At 39.2% G+C, this 12,817-nt stretch overlaps 1 long non-coding RNA gene across 1 annotated transcript in view; it reads left to right on the forward strand.

The window, feature by feature from the left end:
• LOC111747766 (uncharacterized) overlaps positions 1-12,255 on the forward strand; it is a 63,517-nt gene extending 51,262 nt beyond the window's left edge. Inside the window, exons 2-4 of the long non-coding RNA XR_002783714.2 lie at positions 4,114-4,154; positions 8,321-8,392; positions 11,516-12,255. This is a non-coding gene — a long non-coding RNA (uncharacterized LOC111747766). The remainder of the gene's footprint in view (positions 1-4,113; positions 4,155-8,320; positions 8,393-11,515) is intronic.
• The last annotated feature ends 562 nt before the right edge of the window (positions 12,256-12,817 follow it).

The raw sequence follows: 12,817 nt of genomic DNA on the forward strand, positions 1-12,817 counted from the left end.
ATTGATATCATACGCAAGCAAAATTTTGCTGAAGATCACTCAAAAACGGCTGCAGCAGTATATCGACAGGGAACTGCCAGAAATTCAGGCCCGTTTCAGAAAAGGACTCGGAACCAGGGATATCATTGCTGATGTCAGATGGATCCTGGCTGAAAGCAGAGACTACCAGAAGGATGTTTACCTGTGTTTTATTGACTATGCAAAGGCATTCGACTGTGTGGATCATAACAAACTATGGATAACACTGCAAAGAATGGGAGTTCCAGAACACTTAATTGTGCTCTTGAGGAACCTTTACATAGATCAAGAAGCAGTTGTTTGGACAGAACAAGGGGATAATGATTAAAGTCGGGAAAGGTGTGCATCAGGGTTTTATTCTTTCACCATACCTATTTAATCTGTATGCTGAACAAATAATCCGAGAAACTGGACTATATGAAGAAGGATGGGGCATCAGGATTGGAGGAAGACTCGTTTACAGCCTGCGTTATGCACATAACACAACCTTGCTTGCTGAAAGTGAAGAGGACTTGAAGCACTTACTAATGAAGATCAAAGACCACAGCCTTCAGAATGGACTGTACCTCAACATAAAGAAAACAAAAATCCTCACAACTGGACCAATGAGCAACATCATGATAAACGGAGAAATGATTGAAGTTGTCAAGGATTTCTTTTTACTTGGATCCACAATCAACAGCCACGGAAGCAGCAGTCAAGAAATCAAAAGACGCGTTGCATTGGGTCAATCTGCTGCAAAGGACCTCTTCAAAGTGTTGAAGAGCAAAGATGTCACCTCGAAGACTAAGGTGCACCTGACCCAAACCATAGTATTTTCAATCACATCATATGCACGTGAAAGCTGGACAATGAATAAGGAAGACCGAAGAAGAGTTGACGCCTTTGAATTGTGTTGTTGGCGAAGAATATTGAATATACCACGGATTGCCAAAAGAATGAACAAATCTCTCCTGGAGGAAGTGCAGCCAGAATGCTGCCTAGAGGCAAGGATGGTGAGACTTCGTCTTACATACTTTGGACATGTTGTCAGGAGGGATGAGTCCCTGGAGAAGGACATCATGCTTGGCAGAGTACAGGGTCAGTGGAAAAAAGGAAGACCCTCAATGAGATGGATTGACACAGTGGCTGCAACAATGAGCTCAAGCATAACAACGATTTTAAGGATGGCTCAGGACCAGGCAGTGTTTCGTTCTGTTGTGCATAGGGTCGCTCTGAGTTGGAACCAGCTCGACGGCACCTAACAACAACAACAACATAAGACATAAAATGATACTGGTGAGGAGTGCGCTTCTTAGCTCAAGTAGACACATGAGAGTATGTGGGCAGCTCCTGTCTGGAGGCGAGATGAGAAGGCAGAAGGGGACAGAATCTGGTAGAATGGAACTGGGAAATACAGGATGGAGAGAAGGAGTGTGCCCTCACATTGTAGAGAGAGCAACTAGAGTCACATGACAATGTGTGTATGAATTTTGTATGAGAAACTCACTGGAATTGAAAACTTTCACTTAAAGCACAATAAAAAAGAATGTCACCCCTGAGTACTGTGCTCTTTAAAAAATCATCTCTGTGAAACAAGTCAACAATTACTTTAAATTAAAGATGAGAATGTAAGACAGCAGGGAAAGTAGATTGATGGAAATGAACAACCAGAACAGGAATGATGAAAATGTTCATACATTGTTAAGAAATGGAACAACCAGAACGTGAATAATGAAAATGTTCATACTTTGTGAAGAATGTAACCAATGTCACTGAACAGTTTGTATAGAACTTCTTGAATGGGAGCCTAAACTGCTGTATAAACCTTTGCCGAAAACACAGTAGAATTTTTTTTAAGGACATTAGGTAAAAACTAAGGAAATCTGAATAAGGTATACCAGTAGCAGTTGCCTTCTAGTAAATTAGGACTCAGGGCAATACCATGTGTCAGAGTAGAACTGTGCTCCATAGGGTTTTCAGAAATAGGCACCTCTGGGTGGACTTGAACCTCAAACCTTTCAGTTAGCAGCCAAAGGTGTTACCTATTTGCACCATCCAGGGACTCCTCAGATCAGACACAGACCCTCCAAATTCCCATTCCTTGCTTCAAGAATGAGCAACTGAATTGCTTTTCCTCACCGATCAGTCAGAAACAAAATCCATATTAACCAGACTTGGGTTAAACTTCTTCCGCCAAATCCCTAAACTCTGGCCCACCCTCAGTCTGAGCCAACAGGCTACCACTTGTTAAGGGCCTCTCCCGGAGAATAGGCTGACCACAATGCAAAACATGCTGATGTACTGTTCTATGACATCACATTTCACTCTACTTCCACATGACTGGGTTTTTCTAGTCTTGTTTATTCTCAGTCTGCATAAAAGAACTTCTTCCCCTAATTCTTTGAGATGCTTGATTGGAGTGTTGTCTATATTTTAGTAGTACTCCTCCCCCACTATTGCAATAGCCCCTTTCCTTTCCCTTTTTCTTTCTGAATAAAGCAGCTTTCTATCTAAGCCTGATTGTGATTTATTTGACATCAGTACTTACTATGTTGGCTATTGGATGTTTCTCTTTATGACAAAACCACTTGAGGAATATTCCCACTAACGGAAAAGCATCTGCTACAAAAGCTAATATAATTGGCATCCTGTCAAAGAGGAAGATGCAGAAGTAGAAGCAATCAAATACTGTTATCAAGCAGCAGCTGGTGCCAGTCATTTTATTTAGTCCTTATGACAGCCTTGCAGGATTTTTATCCAAAATTTATAGAGGAGGAAAATGAGATTAAATAACCTATTTTAGGTCAGACAGCTAGTCTGTGGCCAAGATGGTGTTTGAACCAAAGTCTGCCTGAATACAAAGTATGTACATACCAATTAAGGGGCCCATTGCTAAATTTCCACCACAGTTTGTATGGTGAAGACCTACTATAACTCAAGTCTATATGTACCAATCATAGAAATGTAGGACAGAAATTAAGAGATAACCACTTGCGGATGTGTGATTTTAAAAGGTCTTCTAAAGATGTTGTTTTTAGTTGCTGCTCAGTTGACTCCAACTCAAGGTTACTGTAGGTATAACAGAATGAAAAGTTGCCCAATCCTGTACCATTCTCATGATTGTTGATCTGTTTGACTCCATTATTGTAGCTACTGTATTAATTGATCTCACTGATGGTTTTCCTCATCCTGACTCTATATTTTACCAAACATGGTGACCTTTTCTAGTGATTGGTTTTTCCTAATAACGTGTCCAAAGTAAGTGAGCCAACGTCTTACCATCCTCACTTCTAAGGAGCATTCCTTTTTTTTTCTGTTGTACTTTAGATGAAGGTTTACAGAACTAGCTTCTCATTAAACAATTAGTACACTTATTGTTTTGTAACATTGGTTACCAATCCCATGACATGTAACACTCTCCCCTTCTTGACCTGTGGCTCTCTATTACCAGCTTTCCTGTCTCCTGCCTTCTAGTCCTTGCCCCTTGGCTGGTGTGGCCCTTTAGTCTCGTTTTGTTTTATGGGTCTGTCTAATCTTTGGCTGAAGGGTGAACCTCAGGAGAGACTTCAGTACTAAGTTAAAAGCGTGTCCAGTCTCCGTCAGAGCAGTAAGTCTGGCCTCTTTTGGTGAGTTAGAATTTTCTTCTACATTTCTCTGCACCTCTGTCCCGGACCCTCTATTGTGATCTTTGTCAGAGCAGTCGGTGGGGGTAGCCGGGCACCGTCTACTTGTGCTGGACTCAGTCTGGTGGAGGCTGTGGTACTTGCGGTCCATTAGTCCTTTGGACTAGTATTTACCTTGTGTCTTTGGTTTTCTTCATTCTCCCTTGCTCCAAATGAGGTTGGACCAGTGGAGTATCTTAGATGGCTGTTCACAATCTTTTAAGACCCCAGACACTAGTCACCAAAGTAAGATGTAGAACATTTTCTTTATAAACTATGTTATGCCAGTTGAGCTAGATGTCCCCCGAGACCATGATTTCTTGACTGTTGTTTCCATGAACATTGTTAATTCGTGTAGAATGAAATCCTTGAGAACTTTAATTTCGTCACCATTTATCATGATGTTGTATATTGGCCCATTTCCAATTATTTTTGTTTTCTTCTCATTCAGGTATAATCCATACTGAAGGCTGTCAACTTTGACTTTCATCGGTAAGTGCTCCAAGTCATCTTCATTTCTGGCAAGCAAGGTTGTGTCATCCGCATATAGCAGGTTGTTAATGAATCTTCCTACAATCCTTATGCCACCTTCTTCTTCATATAGTCCAGCTTCTTGGATTATTTGTTCGGCATACATATTGAACAAGCTAGGTGAAAGAATACAACCCTGCCACACACCTTTTCCAGTTTCGAACCAGGCAGTTTTTCCTTTTTCTGTTCAAATGGCTGCCTCTTGATCCATACAGGTTTTGCATGAACACAATTAAATGTCCTGATATACTCATTTTTCACAACGATATTCATAATTTGTTATGGCCTACACAGTCAAGTGCCTTTGTGTAGTCGATAAACACTTTCTGGTATTTCTGGATTCATCTTGAACTTCTGGCAGTTCTCTGTCAATGTATGGCTTCAGTCATTTTCTAATTATCTTCAGCAGAATATTGCTAGCCTGTGACATTAATGATATTGTTTGACAATTTCAGAATTTCATTTAATCACCTTTCTTTGGAAAAGATGGGTATAGGGATCTCTTTCAGTTGGCTGTAAGCTCTTCCACACTTGGATCTGTTTGTTGAAGCATCTCAGTTAATATTCTGTCGATTTCTGAAGCCTCAATTTTCGCCAATGTCTCCAGCGCAGCTTGAACTTCTTTCTTCAGTGCCAGTGGCTCTTGATCATATGATACCTCCTGAAACGGTTAAATGTAGATAAATTCTTTTTGGTACAATCACTCTGTGTATTCCTTCTATCATCTTTGATGCTTCCTGTGTCATTCAGTTTTTTATCCATAGAATCCTTCAGTATGGCAACTAGAGGTTTGAATTTTTTCTTCAGTTCTTTCAACTTGAGAAATGCCGATCATGTTCATCCGTTTTGGTATTCTAACTCCAGGTCTTTGCACGTTTTGTCATAATACTTTACCTTATCTTCTTGAGCCTCCCTTTGAAATCTTCTGTTCATCTCTTTTACTTAATCATTTCTTCCATCCGTTTTAGCTTCCCTGTGCTTTAACTAGCCCTCCAGGTGATTCTGATTCATACTCACGTTTGAGACATGCTGGTATAAATTAATTGTATCTGGATCATCTTATTCTCAGAGCACACCAAGTACAAAATACGCTCTACTCTTTCACCTAAATATTCTCTGTAACTTTCAACATTTTTTAGCACAAGATTTCAGGAGGATCCAAGAAAAAGAGTGTCTTGTGAGGGAGTATTTTTCCAGCCTAGGTCAGCTGGAGATCACATATTTTATTCATTTCAGAGAAACAGTTGTTTCCCAATGTATTCAACAAATTCAAATGTGAGATTAATTCTGATTTTTCAAGAATACCATTATGGTCTTAATATTCATTAAGCTCTAAAAGAGGAAGAGCTGCTTTGAACAGCACAAGTACAGGGTTTTTAAAACAAGTTAGAGGATTTCCAGTAGGGAAGCTACAAGTGATTGGATCTTAGCTGTGTCCTTAGGTGAATGGATAGTTTTATAACGCAGGATTCTTTGTCACTGGTTTCGCAGGTATACTTGTTTGTTGGGAATTGGTTGTTCTGGCATGGTGAGAAACATTCTTCAAAGTCAAGTTGTTTCTCTTGGAAAGTCTCTGCAGTTATAATAATTTGAAAACTTCCTATGTTCTGTCAAGTTTTGTACCTGGCACAATTGGCCACTTTGATTTATTGTTCTTGAAAAGATTTTGCACCTGGCACAGTCGTTAATTTTATTTAATATTTAACAAACCGTAATTGTGATTTAAGATTTTATATATTTTTAGTAGACACAAATAAAGGCTAAGGGAAGAAACTAACTGAATGTGAAACCTTACCTATGGTCCTAGCTACCTTAGACATACCGCAAACAATATACTTCCTCCCTCTGATATTAAACAATTATAAGTAATTTTAAAGTATATTTTATTTTTATTATTTTAAACATGTAATTTTTAATATTTACCTAAAATTGGTGTTTCAAATGTGTGCTACCAACCAGTTGTCATTGAGTTGATTTGATTCATGATGAACCTATGCGTGTCAGAGTAGAACTGCGCACCATGGTGTTTTTAATGGCTGTTTTTTTCAGAAGCAGATAGCCAGGCCTTTCTTCCAAGGTACCTGTACCCAGACTTGAACCTTCAACTTTTTCTTTAGTAGCCAAATGTAATAACCATTTGCACCACCTAGAGAACCTTTATGTTTGCTCAATACCCATTAAATGGTTTATAGATGTGATGGTTAAGATTGTGTGTCAACCTGGCTGAGCCATGATTCTCAGTGTTTTGACAGTTGTTTAATGTTGTGATCACTTCCCTGTTGAGATTTTATACGTGATCACCCCTATGATGGGATCTGCTGTGGTACCAATGGGGACAGAGCCTGTGGAGGCTCACCACCCCCTGCTGCCTTCATCTCTCAGCCCTCTGCAACCTAGCTCTTTCTGCTTGCCTTGCCAGGGCTTTTGCTCATTCTAGATCCTGTAGCTGGCTCCTGTTTGTCTGACCTCCAGTTCTTGGGGCTTGAGCTAGCAGCTTGCCTGCTGATCTTGAAATTCATTGACCTTCACAGCCTGCTGCAGCACTGCTCTCCAGCCTGCAGATCTTGGGTTCACCAGCCCCTGTGGCTATGTGAATCAGGAGAATCCTCTTTCTTACCCCACAGACTTGAGACATATAGCCTCTAAAAACTTCATTAGCCATTTCCTTTATATATATATATATGCTTTCCTAGTTTTGCTTCTCTAGAGAACCCAGCCTAAGACAATAGACATTCAAGTTTTAGAAACATTACTACAGAACAGGCTCATGTGCATGAACATTAATTAACTTCTCTGAGGAAAAAGATCCCCTGTTGCCCTAACAATTATCTCTACTTCTCCATGGGTCTCGAGGAAATAAGAGAACCCTTTTTGCACTGCCTTGGTGTTCTTGAAATTTTCTTAACAAGAATTTTAAAAAGTCAGGGAAGTATTTGACAGCCCCTGCACAGCCATGCTAACAACTTCAGGAGAAATGGAAGCTCATTAGCATCTCTTTTTCCGTCTTCTTCCTGCCTCAGAACATGCCATTTTCCCTGAAAATGTAGGTAATTTCTTTGTATAGTTGCCAAATAATCCAGATACTCAGTGGTTCCACTCTTCACCTAGTATTGAGTTGGCACATAGTAGGTGTGTAGCTAATGTTTCGATTGAAATTTTTTTAAATGTCAGAGAATTCTCTATCTCCTACTTCCGATAACCTGAGTGGCAGACGGATGGTGGGAACTTTAAAACATGGAAGCTACTGTGCATATTAGATAATCCCACATTAGTCTTTCTACTTTCAGGTCTTGGGCTTCTTCTGCAGCCTCCACTGGCTCCTGATTTGTTCCTTTTATTCATATAGGACTTAGGGTTCTTCTGCTTCCCTACTTTCCCTTTCCTTGTTGCCATACTCATAGCTCCTTTTTAGAGTTCATGGAACACAGTCTCTCCATTTGCAACTTTGCTGCCCAAAAGGAGCACCAGAACCTATTTATTTTAAAAACAACAGAGGATAACAAAAATAGAGCAAGCGTAAGGAATTTACAACTCTTCAAAGTTACTCTATTCTTCCTGTCCCTGTAAAAAGAAATTGCAGTGGACTTCTTCCTTCTTTTCAATTTTGAGAAAGATCTTATTGATGTTCTTCCCATTTTGAGTCCATCTTATCAATGGATACGAAAATATTTTTCCACCTAGAAGGCCCCTTTCTCAATTTTAAAATGCAGTCTGGGCAGACTAATTATTATGTGCTTTTTTTTTTTTATCTCAAGTGTGAAATTTGTCACTCTGAGAACCACCAAACTAACAGTTTACTAGCCATGCCTTTCTCAGAACTGATCTATTCTCAAGGCTGTGGAGAAATAAGCACTTTCATACATTGGTCGTGAAAGTGGAAATTGGTGCAAACCATATGAAGAGAAATTTGACAATATCTACCAAAACTAAAAATGCATAAATTCTTTGACCAAGCAAACCCACTTCTGGGAATGTATGCTACAGATATACTTGTATATTTGCAGGAAATGCAAGATCTTCAAGATACATTAACTGAAGAAAAAAAGCAGTGTGCAGAAAAGTGTGCTGCCTTTTCTGAATGTACAAAAGGGGAAAAATAATAATCTATATTTGCATTTATTACATAGGTGTGGAAAAATCTGGAATGATACGCAGGAAACTAAGAATAATGTTAACCTATGGAAACATGTTGAGACCTGGTAAGATAAAGGACAAAGATGTGAAGGAGACATTTCGTTGTATGCTTTTCTTATGATTTTTGAGTTTTGAACCAAGGCGAATGTAATACAACTAGGGGTAGGATTTCACATTGCCCTTAGAAAACTGATTCTCTTGCTTAGACAAATAAAATAGTCTGCTAAATGGTCTCCCTACTTTTAACCTTGACTATCATTTTTTTAATCATAGTTTATTCTCCACATATTAGCCAAAGCAATCTTTTAATATGTCAAATTATATTACTCCTCTGTTCAAAACCCTCCCTATTTCCTCACACTCAGAATATAATCCAAAATCATCCCCATTGCCCACAAGGACCTGCACAATGTGGCTGTCAACTACTTCTCTGACTTCATATCCTGCAACTCTACCTCTTGCTTACTCTGTTCCAGTCACACTGTCCTCCTATTACTCAAATACAGCAAGCAAACTCCTGCCTCAGAGCTTTGAACCTTCTGTTTTCTCTGCCTGGAACACACCCTTCCCCTATGTATTATCCATTTGAATGAAGATTCTTATTTCTACTCAAGTATTTGTTCCACAGTGAGGTCTACCATGATCAACCTGTATAAAATGTCACTTGACATCCCTGCCTAACTCCTTACACTATTTTTTCATTATAACACTTATCAGTACCTGATGTTGTATTTATTTTTCTTGTTATTGTTTATCATCTGCCTCACCCACTAAAATGTAAGTGCTACAACAGCAGAGCATTCATTTTTCTTGGTTTATTCTTGTATTCTCAGTGCATGAAACAGTGTTTTGCATATAATACCAAGTCAATGATAAGTATTTTAATGAGTCAATCAATGAATATACACACACACAAATCTAATATATATTAAATACACATAAAGAACAACAAATACACATTAATTCACAGTGAACCCGAAGCCTTAAAATTCTTCTGAGAAAATTGTCAGTGTAGGTGCTATTTCTGTACATCAAGAAGAATCCACTTACATGACCAGTAGAAACAGAGCTGCACTCTGGACAGGTCTGATATAGAAACACTTGGGCTTTCTGCAAAATAAAAGGCAAGGTCATCTGCTGAGTATGGGAGAAATACAAATATGAGTTTAAGGCTTCAAAATAATGGCAAATATTTGGAATAGGGAATCTACTATTAAAAAAATCAAAGAACTACAAAATATTAGTGATGATCCACCTGGGTACATGACACTTTAACATGGTGATTTTGGCACAGCTGTTTTAATTCCAGAGACATATTGATGTGACCAAAAAAACAAAAGTAAAACTTCCAACTAGTTTATATGTTTTATTCCTAAGTAATGTACGAAACTACATCCTTACTCCATCCATGATTCCTAAGACTGAAGTGAGTATCAGGGATGGGGTGAGAAAGAAAAATGGTGAAAATATCAGGGATAAAGCAAGGCATGGAGTGAGATCCATAAATAGTATGAGAGATGGAGCAAGATTTAGGAATGGAATGAGGGCTAGACACCATCTGGCAGACAAACCACTTGTAACTGGAATACATTTGTTTACCACTCTTGCTTATCTCAGAAAGTGCCACAAATCATTCTGAGACACTTGTTTGCACCCTCTCTGAGAACTCATTTGTAATTAAATGGTTGTATCTTAAATTCACTAACTTCTCCCTTAAAGTAACAAGAATTTGATTATTTAATAGATTAAGTTGATAAATGTATTAGTTTTCTATTGCTGCTGTGACAAATCACCACAAATTTAGCAGCTTAAAAGAAAACATATTTATTTTCTCACAGTTTCTTAGATCTGTGAAATGTAAGGTCTAAATACTGAAAGGTTCTTTTGGAGTCCTCTGCTTAGTCTCACAAGGCCAAAATCAAGGTGCTGTCAACAGGTCTATGTTCCTTTCTCAAGGCCCTGGGGATGAATCTGTTTCCAAGCTTTTTTAGGTTGTTAGTCAAATTCAGTTCCTCGCAGCCATTGGACTGAGATCCCCATTTTTTTTGCTGGATATCAGCCAGCTCTCCTATCCTAAAGGCTGCCTGTTTTCCTTCTCATGCTTTCCATATGCCCCTCTCCTTCCAACAATCGGTCAATTCCCTTTCATGCTTCACATCTCTCCAACTTTCCCATCTGCCACTTATCTCCTACTGCTTCTTCCACTGCATCTCTACTGCTTCCAGCCTGAGAAAGTTCAGGGTTTTTTTTAGATTCACATGGTTAGATTGGGCCCACTCAAATAATTCAGGATATTCTCCCTATTTTAAGGTCTATAACCTTAATTACATCTGTAAAGTCCCTTTTTCCATGTAACATAACATGTTCACAGGTTCTGGGGATTAAGGCACAGACATCTTTGGCGGCCATTATTCAGCCCGCCACAATAAATAATGGAAATCATTCCATTTTCAATTTGAAAATATAAAAGATGGACATCTCTGTTCTTTGTATGCTTCCTGAGTATACTAATCTTGCTTGATGCTGTATATATTAACACTCAGGGGAGGCCAAGGGATGCAGACCCAGAGGATATTTAGGCCACAATCTCTACTGTGGTCTCCATTACAAGTACCACAAAATCCTAAATTAAATTTATAACAAGTTTCTCCCCCTTTCTATCTCTCTCTCTGTCTCTCTTTTTATATATATACAAATAAAGATATAGATATAAATAGATATAATTTTTCATATTAATGATATGGGGGGAGTACTTATAACTGCTTGAATATTATTTACTACATACATAATCTTGAGCAAATTGCCTAATCTCTTTTTACCTTGATTTCCTCATCTATCTTATGGAGATAATAATGGTATACCCATTTCATGAAGTTGTTGTTAGTATTATACTAATTAATAATATCTGTAAAGCACTTAGAATAGTACCTGCATGTGGCACATGCTATATAATTGTTGTTGTTAGATATGTATCCAGTTTTCATAGACTTTCAAAATATATTTATTGATTTTTCTGATATTAAAAATAATGTATAACCACAAAACTCAAACAATACGTAAATTAATAAAATAGAAAGTAAATATCCTCCATAATCTGATGTGAATCACATATATCTGTTGTACATATATGCTGGTTTAAAAAGTAACATTCCAATTTTGATGGAGCCATTTTGTCATGTTGTTATTAGGTGCTGTCAAGTTGGTTCCAACTCACAGCGACCCTATGCACAACAGAAGGAAACACTGCCCGGTCCTGCGCCATCCTTAAAATCATTGTTATGCTTGAGCTCATTATTGCAGCCACTGTGTCAATCCACTTCACCGAGGGTCTTCCGCTTTTCTCCTGACCCTGTACGTTGCCAAGCACAATGTCCTTCTCCAGGGACTGATCACTCCTGACAACGCGTCCAAAGTACGAAAGACGCGGTCTCACGATCCTTGCTTCTAAGGAGCATTCTGGTTATACTTCTTCCAAAACAGATTTGTTCGTTCTTTTGGCAGCCCACAGTATATTCAATATTCTTGGCCAACACTACAATTCAAAGGCGTCAATTCTTTTTTTTTTAATACTTTTTATTGAGCTTTAAGTGAACGCTTACAAATCAAGTCAGTCTGTCACATGTAAGCTTATATACACCTTACTCCATACTCCCACCTACTCTCTCCCTAACGAGTCAGCCCTTCCAGTCTCTCCTTTCGTGACAATTTTGCCAGTTTCTAACCCTCTCTACCCTCCTATCTCCCCTCCAGACAGGAAATGCCAACACTGTCTCAAGTGTCCACCTGATACAAGTAGCTCACTCTTCATCAGCATCTCTCTCCTACCCACTGTCCAGTCCCTTCCATGTCTGATGGGTTGTCTTCGGGAATGGTTCCTGTCCTGGGCCAACAGAAGGTTTGGGGACCATGACTGCCGGGATTCCTCTAGTCTCAGTCAGACCATTAAGTCTGGTCTTTTTATGAGAATTTGGGGTCTGCATCCCACTGATCTCCTGCTCCCTCAGGGGTTCTCTGTTGTGCTCCCTGTCAGGGCAGTCATCGGTTGTGGCCGGGCACCATCTAGTTCTTCTGGTCTCAGGATGATGTAGGTCTCTGGTTCATGTGGCCCTTTCTGTCTCTTGGGCTCTTAGTTATCGTGTGACCTCGGTGTTCTTCATTCTCCTTTGATCCAGGTGGGTTGAGACCAATTGATGCATCTTAGATGGCCGCTTGTTAGCATTTAAGACCCCAGACGCCACATTTCAAAGTGGGATGCAGAATGTTTTCATAATAGAATTATTTTGCCAATTGACTTAGAAGTCCCCTTAAACCATGGTCCCCAAACCCCCGCCCTTGCTCCACTGACCTATGAAGCATTCAGTTTATTCCGGAAACTTCTTTGCTTTTGGTCCAGTCCAGTTGAGCTGACCTTCCATGTATTGAGTACTGTCCTTCCCTTCACCTAAATCAGTTCTTATCTACTAACTAATCAGTAAAAAACCCTCTCCCAC

Source organism: Loxodonta africana, chromosome X (assembly GCF_030014295.1).
Source record: "Loxodonta africana isolate mLoxAfr1 chromosome X, mLoxAfr1.hap2, whole genome shotgun sequence".
Classification (NCBI taxonomy): domain Eukaryota; kingdom Metazoa; phylum Chordata; class Mammalia; order Proboscidea; family Elephantidae; genus Loxodonta; species Loxodonta africana.